Source organism: Cupressus sempervirens, chromosome 11 (assembly GCF_028749045.1).
Source record: "Cupressus sempervirens isolate cs-2001-9-10 chromosome 11, ASM2874904v1, whole genome shotgun sequence".
Lineage (NCBI taxonomy): Eukaryota > Viridiplantae > Streptophyta > Pinopsida > Cupressales > Cupressaceae > Cupressus > Cupressus sempervirens.
The window spans coordinates 33,862,268-33,876,013 of NC_143128.1; positions in this window are offsets into that span (position 1 = coordinate 33,862,268).

A 13,746-nucleotide genomic window follows, 5' to 3' on the forward strand; every position below is an offset into this window, starting at 1 on the left:
TCCAAGGAGTGCAACAAAGGTAAGATATTTTCATGGACTAGTTAGTTTTTACAGAAAGTTCATAAGAGGTTTTTGTGGTTTTTGTGGTTTTTGTGGATCTCTAACTGAAACAATGAGAGGGGATAGGAAAGAATTTAAGTAGACTATAGAAGCATATAAGAGTTTTAATATGTTGAAGCAGAAAGTTATTGAGTAGCCTATTTTAGCACTTCTAGATTTTAAAAGGGTGTTTCAAGTAGATTGTGATGATAGTGGTACTGCAATAGAAGTTATTTTGAGCCAAGAAGGTAGACTTGTTTCTTATTTTAGTGAGAAGTTGAATGATGCAAAAAGAAAATATTATGTTTATGATTAGGAATTTTATGCTATAGTTCAAGCATTGAAGAAGTAGAGACACTATCTTCTTCCTAAGGAGTTTGTTTTGTATAATAATCATCAAGCTTTGTAATATTTGAATAGTTAAGGAAATTCTGTATTCGCTTCTGGGTGTGATTGATGTTAAAAAAACATACACAATCACACCCAGAAGCGAATACAGAATTTTATGGATTGTGGAAATCTGTTACAATTAGTTAAGGAAAATTAAATTGAAGGTATTTGAAGTGGGTTGGGTTTTTGCAACTTTATACATTTGTTTTGAAACACAAAAGTGGGAAGTCTAGCAATGTTGCAGATGCTCTTAGTAGAAGAAAACTTTTGCTAACAGAAATGCAAATAGAGGTGATTGGGTTCAAGGAACTTAGTACTTTGCATCCAAATGATCCTAATTTTGTTGAAGCATGGAAGACTTGTACAAAACCTGTTACACTTGACAAGACAAAGTGGTTGGATTTCATGATCTACGATAGTATGTTGTTCAAAGGAAGTGAGTTGTGCATTCCTAGAAGTTCAATGAGTGAGAATCTCATCAAGGAGAAGCGTAGTGGAGGATTGGCTAGACATTTTGGTAGAGATAAGACCATTTATTTGGTTGCTAAGAATTATTATTGGTCATAGTTGCAGCAAGATGTGAAAAATTTTGTATAGAGTTGTAGAGTACGTTAGATGGTGAAAGGAGTGAAGCAAAATATAGGATTGTACCAGCCATTATTTGTACCAAAGAGTTCATGGGAGGATGTTAGCATGGATTTTGTTCTCAGATTACCAAGGACTCAGTGAGGAAATGATTCTATTTTTGTGGTGGTTGATAGGTTTTCAAAGATGGCATATTTTATTCCTTGCAAGAAGACTAGTGATGTTGTTCATGCGGTAGAGTTATTTTTCAGAGAAGTGGTGAGACTACATGGTTTGCCAAAGACTATAGTTTTAGATTGAGATATCAAATCTGTTGGGTATTTTTGGTGTACATGGTGGAAGAAATTGAAGATGGATTTGAAGTTTAGTTCATCACATCATCCACAGACTGGTGGACAAATAGAAGTGGTGAATAAGAGTTTGGAAAATTTGTTGAGATGTTTGGTTGGTGACAAGCCAAAAGGATGGGATATAATTTTTCCATAGGTAGAATTTGGATATAATAATTTTGTCAATAGAAGTACTAGTAAATCACCATTCCAAATTGTATATTAGAGTAGTCCCAGAAATGCTTCTAAATTGAGGTAGTTAGATAACAAAGAGATAAGTAGTGCTACAGTAGAAGAATTTGTTGAACATTTGAAGAACATTCATGAGGAGGTGAGGAAGCACATCATAAAGATGAATACACTTATAAGGCTAAGGTAGATGTGAAAAGGAGGTATAAGGAATTTTAGATTGGAGATGAAGTCGTGGTTCGTTTGAGAAAGGAGCGTTTTCTAGTGGGTACATATAATAATCTAAAGATGAAGAAGTTTGGATCATGCAAGATAGTGAAAAGGCATGATTCTGGAAATCCTTATGAAGTGGAGTTGGTTGTTGAATTGAATATTTCACTAGTATTTAATATTTCAAATTTGACAAAGTATTATCAAGGAAGTGATGGAGATGAAGTTGTAGAAGCGCAGTGGAGTATTCCAGCAACTACTTTGGCTACAAAGGAGATTAAGGCAATACTTGACAGTTGTGTTGGAAAAAGTACAAGGAACAGAACTTATGCAAAATACTTGGTCAAATCAAAAGGGAGGCTAGTAGAGGATTTATCATGGCTAGCAAGGGAGGAGATTAACCGTCTTGGTTTTTCTCTAAACACCTGAGACATGGCAGAGTCACTTCTCAAATTACCCTAGGTGTCTAATGTAGGAGCATCCTAGGTTTAAGAGGAATCTTGTATCACCCAAAAATATTTTTGTTTTCAACCTTTTTTATTTTAATAAGGACTATTAGATGGGGGCTTTTTATTTCTAAAAACTTTCTATTTTTAGTAATTTTTCCATACGAGCTCGAAATGTTCTTATTCTCTACATGAAGGTTCATTTCAGAATTATAAGTCTACCATAAAAATCTCATCGCTCCAGCTTAAGTATTAGAGAATTTATTGTGTATTTTGTGTTGAAAATTTAGGAGAAAAATATTCAGGCTCACCATTGGAGGCCTTAAATTGTTTGGATGAGGTCTGAAAACTCTATGGAAGGGTGTTTGCGCAATTCTAAGCCTGTAGATCAAGAGCTGGTGTTTTTGAAAAGTGTTTATAATAGCCAATCGAAACAATAGTTTGAGAGTTATGGCCTTCCAAAGTTGGGCTGCCTGAAATTTCTAAAATAATTGTCAAAGATTTATTTGGCTGACTCTATATGTATTGTTAGGGTCTATTGGCCCTAGGTATTAAGTTTCAATGTATAGAATCTTCCCAGGTGGCATAAAATTGCCTATTTAAGAAATGCCCAAATATTGTCTAGAACTGCTCTAGGTGGTAGTTCGCAGCTTAGTCTTGCATATTAGTGTAATTCCCATGTGGGTTGGCATATTGTACTTATGAATTTTGTAATTTCGCATTTGCAGTAATAATAAGAAGTCTGTATTTTGTTCTTGCATTTTTTGTTGTTGCTTTGTTTTTGTAATGTGTTTATGGTATTAAGGGGAGCACCCTTCATCAAGTGGTATCAGAGCTAGAGTTCTTGAGTGTTTAACCTTTACATAATTCTCTTATAATCATTTATCACCAACTTTTAACTTTTGCATTTGTTATTATGTTTTCTAGATATTCTTCTAAATGTGCCTGCTAATTAATTAAACTAAGCTAAGACAAGTTGTTAGAAATTAAAGTTATATATACTAAAAAATTAATTAGTGCATCCTATGTTAACTATGTTAAGATTATCCATAAATACCTTTAAGTTTGTACCTTTATTTTTTTAAGAACATTTTAAACAATAATTCCTTTCATTTATAATGGATGTCCTATTTCTTATAGAAAATCAACATCTAATCGTAATCTTTTTTTACAAAATTTTCCACTTTGGTAAATTCATTGATTCTTTAATTAATGGATTTTACCATATTAGCTTCAAACTAGTTTGCTAAAGGTTATACCTTTGTTTCTTTATAATGGAAATTTTACATATATAAGGCACCATAGATTAAAATTAACCAAAGTATCTAAGTTGCATTTTCCTAGTTGAATTATCTAATAGAATCTCTTTACCATCTACTCCCCTATTTGCAAGGTTATATGCTTCTCTATAAATATGTTTAATAATTATCTCTTCAAAATTATCTACTAAAATTAATGCATATTCAAGTTCAGAATTTAGGATGCAATTTAGGGTTTCTCTTTTTTTGCAATGCATTTAAAATAATTTGTGAATCTCCTTCTATAACTAATATATTAATACCTAGCTCCCTACTTAGAGTTAATCCTATAATAAGAGCATCTAGTTCTATTAAATCATTAGACATAACTCCTAAAAAATTAGCACATTTACTTAGACAAGTTTCATTTTTTGAACGGATAATACAACCTAATCCTATCGGCCTTGGATTACCCCTAGAGGCCCCATCAAAGTTTAATTTTGATCATCCTACTGGTGGAGGCTCTCATTTACATTCTTTCCTAGCAAGCTTATTCTATTCAGTAAATCATAGGTGGATTAATTAAGTTAAACCAATTTTTATGCATTTTGCATCCCAATCTAAAAATGAACCTTCCTCCTTAAAAGTAATTTTTATATTATTGTTAGCTACCTCAATAATACATGCCTCCACTTTGGTTAGAAAGGATGTTTGACCCATTTTCTCATTACATTTTTTTTTCTATTTCTTTATTTCCATAATTCCCATAGAAGTAAAGAAGGGGTTATTTTCCAAAGATTATTATAAACCTTGGAACAATTGTGTTTCATCCAACTTAAAAAATTTAGTAGATTGACTATAAATGTAGTTTGCTAGTTTAATTTCTTACATAATCAATACCAATAGTTCTTGGCAAAAGGACACTCATAAAGAAAATGTTCAAAAGTTTCAGATTCTTTTTTGTATAATGGGCATCTTGATGGTCCCTCAAAATCCAATTTGGTAAACTTTTTTATTGTTAGAATTCTCTTTTGAAGAGCGGCCCAAAGTAAAATGCCTTCTTTTATAAGATATGTTGTATCCTAGTATAAGTTAAGAGGAATGTTAATCTTATCCCAATTTGAGAATTAATAATATTTTTGTACCCTAATTTGACTTTGTAATTTCCATGTTTCGAAGCTCCACATATTAACCTATCTCTCCTGTCCTTATGATTTACTTGTCTATTATCACTACTACATTTGAGACTGATTTTTGATGGTAAAACATCATAATTGCAACATTTATCTATATCATAGGACCCATAGACAGAAGCATCAACTCTAGTATGTCACTTATGTGATAGAAACTTGAGGTATCTTATTTCCATCACAATTTTGATAACAAATTTTACTGTAGATCACACCATAGATGGCCATATGGTACGACATGTTGACTATCACAAAATAATAGTCTGTCAATATTGTGATGGATGTGTGTGATAGGTGTTCAACAGAAATGTTATACATGCAACAAACAACTATCGCAAGCTTGTGATGCCTCATTGTCAAAAAAAGGTTTTTGTATTCTATCTAATATTGATGTGTAACAGTTGTCCAACAAATATGCTATATTTGCAACAACTATGTGTTGCAATGTTATAATGAGTTAGTGTGAGAAAATGAGTTGTTGTATTGTTCTTTCGATGTCTTCTCATTGCAATTACGACAACCTATGAATGGTCTTTGATAGGGTTGTTGCATTCTAAAAATTCACCTTTGAGATGCTAGGCTTCTACAACATAGATAGCTATATGTCATTAGTCGTTGATCCTCCTCATAATGGCCAGAATTTGACAGTCACAAGAGTCACCTGCTCTCTTTTATAATTAAAAAATGGAAGCAACAAAAACAAAATGTTTTCATATTTTTTGCTACAATTTTGAGCTTACAGAAGAGAGAAGATGACTTTCGTGACTCTCAAATTCTGGTCATTATAGGAGGATCAAAGACTAACAATAGAGACTTATATGAGTCATAGTCAAGCTTGGCATCTCAAATGTGACCTTCAATAAGACGAAGACCCTATCAAATACCATAATGCCCTCTTGTTGTTCTCTAACCTTCATTGATTAGCCTTGCCATGTTAATACATAGATAATCATTACAAAGTGCAAAAAAACATCAAAGACTATTGGAATCACAAAAAATAAAATTAATTAGAAATGAATAATCAACCAAAAGATGCCCTTTGTAATCTTTGTGTGCCTATAATTATCAGTATAAAGTGTTTAGGTACATTTGAGACCCTAGATAAGGAAAAACCTTATTGAGCTTCACTTTGTTTTGAGAATACTTTAGTTATCTCTACTAAACAATGCCAACCACGTAAAGGTGGAAGCTCATTTGGACCTAGCCCACCCTCCCCCTCTCTACCTCTAAAATCAATCTAAATTCCTCTTTTGTTAGGATAAACCACGGACAGAAATAAAAACTACATGCAAATATAACCAATAACAAAAAATAATAGAACACACAGAAATGAACACAAGGCACCAAGATTTAACGTGGTTCACCCAATCCCTGGGCTACGTCCACCAAACAACAAGTCCGATCTTATTACAATCCAGTGATTACAACCTGATTACAATCTGTAATCCCTTACAGCTCAATACCGCCGCAAGAACCAATTTCGTATCACCACACATAAAAAAATACCCAACCCTAAGCCCTTTTTATACAAGTATTAAACCGCTTTAGGGTTATAACATGTCGGCCATATGTCGGCCATAATATGTCGGCTACCATGTCGGCTACTTCCAAAAAAAAAAATTTCGGGGCGATGCCCCGAACCCCACTATTTATGAAGTATGTACAGTACTTTCCTGATCAGTCACCACAATCTAACATCTTTAACATGTAACACCATTCTTCCATCTATTAATAAAACATAACAATTGTTAACACATAAGATTCATTAACATTCATTAACATATTATATAGTTCATGAACACTCATTAGCACATAATTAAGTCCATTGAGACATAAAATCAACCAATATCAATTAAGTTGCACATTATATGACAATAATTTTTTGTTCTTCTTTGATCCTTTTTTAGAATGTCACTTGTAATCTTGACGAGGAACATCCATGTCATCAAATTCATGCACCCCCTCATCAGTTCTTTCTAGCTCTACTCATGATCTATGTTGTGCATGTCTGGTCCTTTTCTCATGATGTAATTTTCTACAATAATAAATAAAAGGGTTAAATTAACAGAATCTTATTATGCTTGTTACAACTATTTGACTACTTTAAAGAACATAATCTTGGTGTTCTTTATCTGATCCAGCTACATAATTTTGTGTGGTGCCCTCAACCTCAACATGCTCATCATGAACAATGACATTTATGTCCTCTATGGACGCAATAGAAAATATTACATTAATACAAACATGACCCAAAATAATGAAATTTGTATATTCATGTCCAATTTGAACTAACTTGGTATATTTTTTGTTTAAGGGGAAAATAGCACCAACAATAAACAATGCAAATTAGACGAGGAAAGTTAAACGCGTTCATCTCAATACATTCAACACAAGAGAAAGAGAGACTTCCAAGAATAACTCTCGAGAAGCCATAAATTTGATTAGCAAGATGCCAAAGAGGATAAGGGGTGCTAATACAAAATCTATAAACTAGTCAAGGATATACGCTAGCAAGTTCTCTTTGTTGCAATGTAAACAATAGATATGACAAGTATAAATCTAAAATACACACAAATAGCCCAATAAAGATCTGAAAGAAAATGTATGCTAAGAAGGAAAATAAGAGATAATGTACTTATATAGAAATGTGTACTGGAAGATATGATTTATCTTTAGAACTCACAAATCTAAACTATTTTTGAACTTTTGACTGTAGGTTTAAGAATAAAATGTCAAAAGAAAAATAACTCAGAAATCTCCTTGAAATCCAAAACAAAAGGACTAGGTTGACTTAGAAGGACGTCCTACTTCCAAGTCAACCTTGTCTGCCACTCTAAAACTGATTACTCCACAAAGCTTGCAAACTATAGGTTCACAATCTATAATTCTTTTCACTCACAACTTGCAAATTTCTAACAATTGTGTGTGGGTGGGTGGCTATAAAGGGGTTTTCCTTAGTGAACCCCCCACTTTGATGATTTGCACTTCCATGAATAGGCATTGGGAAAAGTTTCATGTGTATGTGTATGCATATGTATATGTGTATGTGTATGTGTATGTGTATGTGTGTAATCTTAGATCTATAGATCTAGAATGCAAATATGTTAAGAATATACTCTATGAGTGAAACCCTAGCATGAAAGTATGTATGTATATAAATGCATGTAAATGTTTAAAGGTGCAAAGAATTAGATTTGAAGAATGATGTAGAAATCATACCAAGCCCCTAATGCTAAATTACTCCAACCATCTTTGAGATCCCTTTGCAACACCATGTTTTGATATATTTGCCTTTGAATGCTTGATTGAAGAATAATAGTCTCACTTGCCTCGAAGAATAAGAAACAAGCCTTTATTTCCACCTTGCAATTTCTTTAAGTTGCATTGGGGTGTCCACACTTTCTTGCTCCTCTCATTCCATTTCACATCATGTTCTCGTGAAAATGATGGATTGGATGCCTTTTTATAGTAAATTTTTGGAATAATCACAAAATTACATTGTCAGGGTTGACGACACAAGCAAGATTTTAATGGGAGTGTTAAACAACTACAAGTCCAAAATCACTAGAAGCACTAAGATCAAGTTAACTTGGGTCAAACTAATATGGACCATATTGACCTGGGTCGACCTAGTCTAGAAGGTTGACCTTCAGGGTCTCCTTGTCTAGATTTCAAACTAGGAGAGGTTTAGCGATGAAATGTGTGTCCTAGACTATCATTCAAAGATCTAATCTAGGGTTTTGGAGTCCTAGAAAGTGACGACACTTGTAGATTATGTTGTGAAGGATAAAGTGAAATCAAGGAGGATTTGTTTAGCCTAAGAGAAAGAAGAGAAAATATGTGAGGTGTGTGCTAAAGGTGAAAACTGTAGTGCCCACCCATAGTTTATTTTTATGTTATATTTATTAAACTCTTTTATGCCTATTTTATGGATATGTTAGTTTCAAGGATATTATTTCATAACTTGGACTAGAGATATATCAATGATGATTACTTAGTTGACTATATTTAATGTGTTGTGTAATGATTATGGTTACTGGTGCATTAATGATGCTTTAATGATTCATAGTTAATAAATGTGATTTCTTTCATAGTGATGTGAAATGATGTTTTAATGATGATTACATCATATTTGTAATGATGCATTATTTTATCTAAGCATTTGATGTGTTACTTATAATCATTATGGTACTTACCCTATACTTGCATGTGTATGGTGCATGTGTTTATTTTATCTTTCCGTTTGTCGTGTTTGATGTGGTTAAGAGAGAGAGTCGTAGTCACCTGCTAGTTGAGATCTACACAATGTACCACTCCCTGTCATTGCTTGTTTAGTTTAGATATATTTATATACATGTACATGCTCGTCTTTTATGTAAAATGTAGGTATCAGCCATCGACTTCCCTGAATTGTCAAGATGAGCATGCCCTATCACAATAACTCAATGGTAATAATGGGGAGATAATGTTCAGGTCCAATCCCAACCATAGCCTAAATACTTGTTTTGCAAGGAGGACTCGTAACTAACTTTCCACCCTTTTTAAACCTATGAGTTTATCTTTGTCTGTGTTGTTTGATTTTGAGTTTTGGTTTGTTTTGGTAATGTTGCTTTTATGTGGATTTCGCTATGTGATTTATTTGGTAAATGATTTAATTATAATATTTTGGTTAATCATATAATATTGAGAATTATTAAATATTATTTGATTAAAAAGAAAATATTAAAGCATGAGAATATTTTTTTTTTTTTAAACTAATTAAATATGTGCTTTAATTTAGAAGTCTAGATTTAGAAAATTGGTTAAAGAGAAATTAGAATATGATAATATTTAATTAATTATTAATTATTTATTTATTAATTAAATATGTACTTGATTTAATTTAAAAGTCTAATCTAAGAAGTTGGACAAAAAGATAGTTAAAAATATTAAAATATTAAAGATTTAATATTGCTTTATTATAATTATTTATTTAATAATAATTAAATTAGAGTTGCATTTAAACAATGAGCTTTGATTATTATTATTAATTTAAATAATAAACTATGCTTTAATTAATGCTTGTACTAATTAATAAACTAGAGGAAAATAAAATATAAAAGAATGAAATTTAACGATAAAGTTGTAGTTCTAATTGTGATATAGTTTTATTTATTTAATTTAATGATAATTATTTAGGGGTTTTATTTTAATAATAAATTCTAAATAATGTTATTAATTAAATTAATAAATATATTATTAAAAATGCTTCAAAAATTAATTAAAGAGAGAAAGCTAATTATTTAAATTAAGATATTTTGTAATTAAATATCTAAAAGAGTTGTGCATGAAAAACGTAAAAGGTAATAAAGTAATAAACAATAATTGATCAGTGAGTTCCCTCTCATGATTGCACAATCAGAGCCCTAATTTAGGGGAGAACTCTTTATCAGAGATCTAGACCTCATTTTGTAATTACACAAGTTTTGGGGAGCAAAATTTGGAATTGGATCAAAAGAATTGTTGAGAGTTTCGGAGGGTTTAGAATTTGCATGCATTCATAGATTTCTCAGATTTTAGTTGTGGTTTTGAGTTATGGTTTGAAAACCCATTGTATAATTTTATTGAAAGATCTGTCTACTTTGTGTCTTTCTAGGTGTTTGCATATTACTTATTAATTTACTGTAGTGATTGTTGAATAAGAAATTATGTTGTAGATTTTAATAAAAGAAAAACTTATTAATCAAGAAAACTTGACTGAGAAAAATTATAGAAAAATTGTAAAAAATCATTGTGATTGTATTCTTATAAACCCCTTTCTAATATAATGAAAATTTTGATTATTAAAAATTGGAAGAAAACAATAAATTGAACAATTAGGGTTTCAACTTTAAATTTGTCATTAGAACTATGTGATTATCATGAATTTTCTAAATATAGATGAATATTCTTCTTACATCTAAAATAATTTAATTGCAATATTTATTCGAAAAGTAAAAGATTAATTGAGAGGAAAGCATGTTGTAACTAAACATATACATGCATGTAAAAACAAATATACTAAAAATAGAAAGCTAAGTATAGTATGGTTACATGCATGTGAAAACAAATATGTGGGAAATAGACAACTGAGTATAATGTGCTTGTATGATTTGAGAGATCAAAGACATGCAAAAATACTAAATGCATGTTTATTTTAATTTTATAAAAATTTAATATAATTTTTAGATTTATTTATTTAAAAGAAGAATAATAATAATTTATTAATCTCTAAAATTAAATAAATATTATTCCTTTAGTTAAAGTGAATGTTAGTATTAGTGATTATTTAAATTTAATTAAACTCTTAGTTGCATATAAATAATTTTATATTTATTAATGCAAGAGGGAGGTTAATAAATAAATATTTAAAATTTTATTATATTTTAATAGAAGTTGTGGCAGAGTTCACTTTGTAATAATTTAGTTAATGACTATTTAACTTTATGAGAGAAATTGTAAATAATTAAATTAAAATTAAAATTTTATTTCTATTTGCATTATGAATCAAAAGAAAATTAAATGTTAATATTGAACTTAAATGAAAGTCAAATTAATATTTTAGAAATGAAATTGATATTAGTATTTAATCTAATAATATATATTTATGTTATTAATTAAATCATTTATGATTTAAGATTATTTAAATTAATAACATGACAATATTGCATGATATTTTATATGCACAAAAAGATTGGATATTAAATACTTATTATTTTAAATAAGTATATTAGTATATAACAATATATATATATATATTCATTCTTACTTTATTTCTAAACACATATTTATAACCCAAACTAAACAAGAGAAATTGGTGGAATTAAATCATGTGGCTAAAAATTATGTATTTTTCAATATTCTATTTATAGTCTTCTGATGTTTATTTTCTTGATAGTTTTTTCTTGTAGGTTGTTTAGTTGGCCAAGTTAGGATGTGCACTAAGGTCATTTTTGAGATTTCTTTTATGATTATTTGACTGGATGTCATGATAAACTTTATTATTTGAATTAAGATTTATGTTTTATGAGTTTTATACTATTAAGCATTTATGAGAACTTGGATTTCAAGAACCAATATTATTTTTTGAGTTTCCTATTAAGGAACCAAATTTGATCAATATTACTTTTTGTGGTATGGGACACTATTGTGATTTGTGAATTTTGAGAAGGTAGTCTAGGTGCATGGCTATGGGAGTGGCTTGCAATGGGAGTCGGGGCCCAAAGTGGCTACCAAGATAACTCATTGTAAGTTGTGTAACAAGTGATAACATAATAATTAAAATATCTTTCCTAGCCCTTTCCTTGAGAAATATTAAAAAGATAAGTTAGAGATATTTTCTTGTCCCTATCTCGAGTGCTTGTGTAGACTAAGGATAAGATGGAGATGATACCTTGAGAGGTATGACTAGTCTTCTTGTCATCACAAGAGGGTATTCTGATTTTGCATAGAGTCACTAGGGGGCCGGGGTCCTAAGAGACTGCCAAGGTAACCTTAGAGTTGGCTCATGTGATGACACTCCATAGTATGTAGCCTGAGTCTCCTTCATGTTTTTTAATATTTGCCTCTAGTGGTGTACTTCTTGGATATTACTTTTAATGGTGTATTTATTGTGAGTTGTTACTCATTGATTGGATGTTATTTATTGTTGACAATTGACTTTTATTAATGAATGATCAATTATTCATTAGTGATATTTTTATTGTTGGAGTTAGTCATTGGTAGTTTACTTTTATTGATAACAGTTGTTATCTGTTGGTCAGTGTGCTTGTGACTCTTGACATTGATTTCGAGGTGGTTGTATAATTTTGGTCTTAGTATTTGTATATTGACTTGGTCTGAGATGTTAGTATTGGGATGAGTGTCCTTTCAATTTTGATTATCTCTTCTTCTTGAGTAGTTTGTGTTACCTTGGAGGTAGTTTTGGCTATCAAGATTTTTTTCCTAGGATTATTTTATGATTTGATTATTTTTGTATGGATTGTACATTATCTCTCTTACATGGTGGGAGTGGAAGCCTAGTTAGGTGACATTGTGGTCAAGAGGTAGTGTATTCTTACCATTTGGGTCCCCCTCAGATTGATAGATCTTGGATGCTCTTTGATAGATGGTACCATTATCATTTTTCCTCTTATCTTGAAGACTTGTATTCATTTGATGTATCTATATATCATGTGTTTTGAGATCCTACGTGATATTGCATTGTATATTGATGTACTTGTATCTATTTTCACATACCCTGTGACATGTGCAGTGGATGTTGTCCATTAGATATGTTTTCATATTATTTGTTCTACTCATGCATTTTCTTATATGATTATGTATGTGTTTACTTATTTTATGATTATGGGCATTGTAATCAAGAGGCTTAAACTTATTAATCAAACTTTCTTAAACGTGACTCAATGTGAACGAACTCTTGAAGAATTGAAATTGTATTTTTAATTAATTATGTGTTCTTGATGTGTATGTACATATTGCTTCCGCATTATTGTTACTTTGATGTTGTTTAAACTAAAAATTGTTCAGTAAACTTTGTAACATATTAAGTTTATTTCTTTTGTTATCCTAAGTGGGGTGTTACAAAAACATGAACTACAAATACACTCAAGAGGAGCTAAAAGGTCTTAAATCCAAGTTCAACAAATTTAAGATGATACATTTAGCCCCCACTTTAGCAAGATATGAAACTATTTTCCTATGCAAGCTAAAGTAAGAAAACATTATCATAACTTGTAAATAGGTTATAGCAAAGTCCACATGCACAAATCTTGCAAGAAAACATTAATAACTGCATCCTGCAAAGCCATGGGTCAATGATAATCCAAAAATCACCTAGGATTTACTTTTAAAATGATGGTAAATATCACGGATAGTCATGCCCCCCCTTGTTTTGGCATCCTCATTAGAAAAGGTGAAACAAGAGATCATGTTAAATGCAGTGAACTATGAATAGAAGGTGATAAAAATAAGACCTCAAAGTACTATTAGATTAGCTCTAACTGCTTCTAGAGGGTCCTAGAAATATAGGTAATTGAATCATGATTCCAATGCCTATAATGAGGAGGAAATCAAAGATACACAACTCAAGATATGATAGAAAGAGTGAATA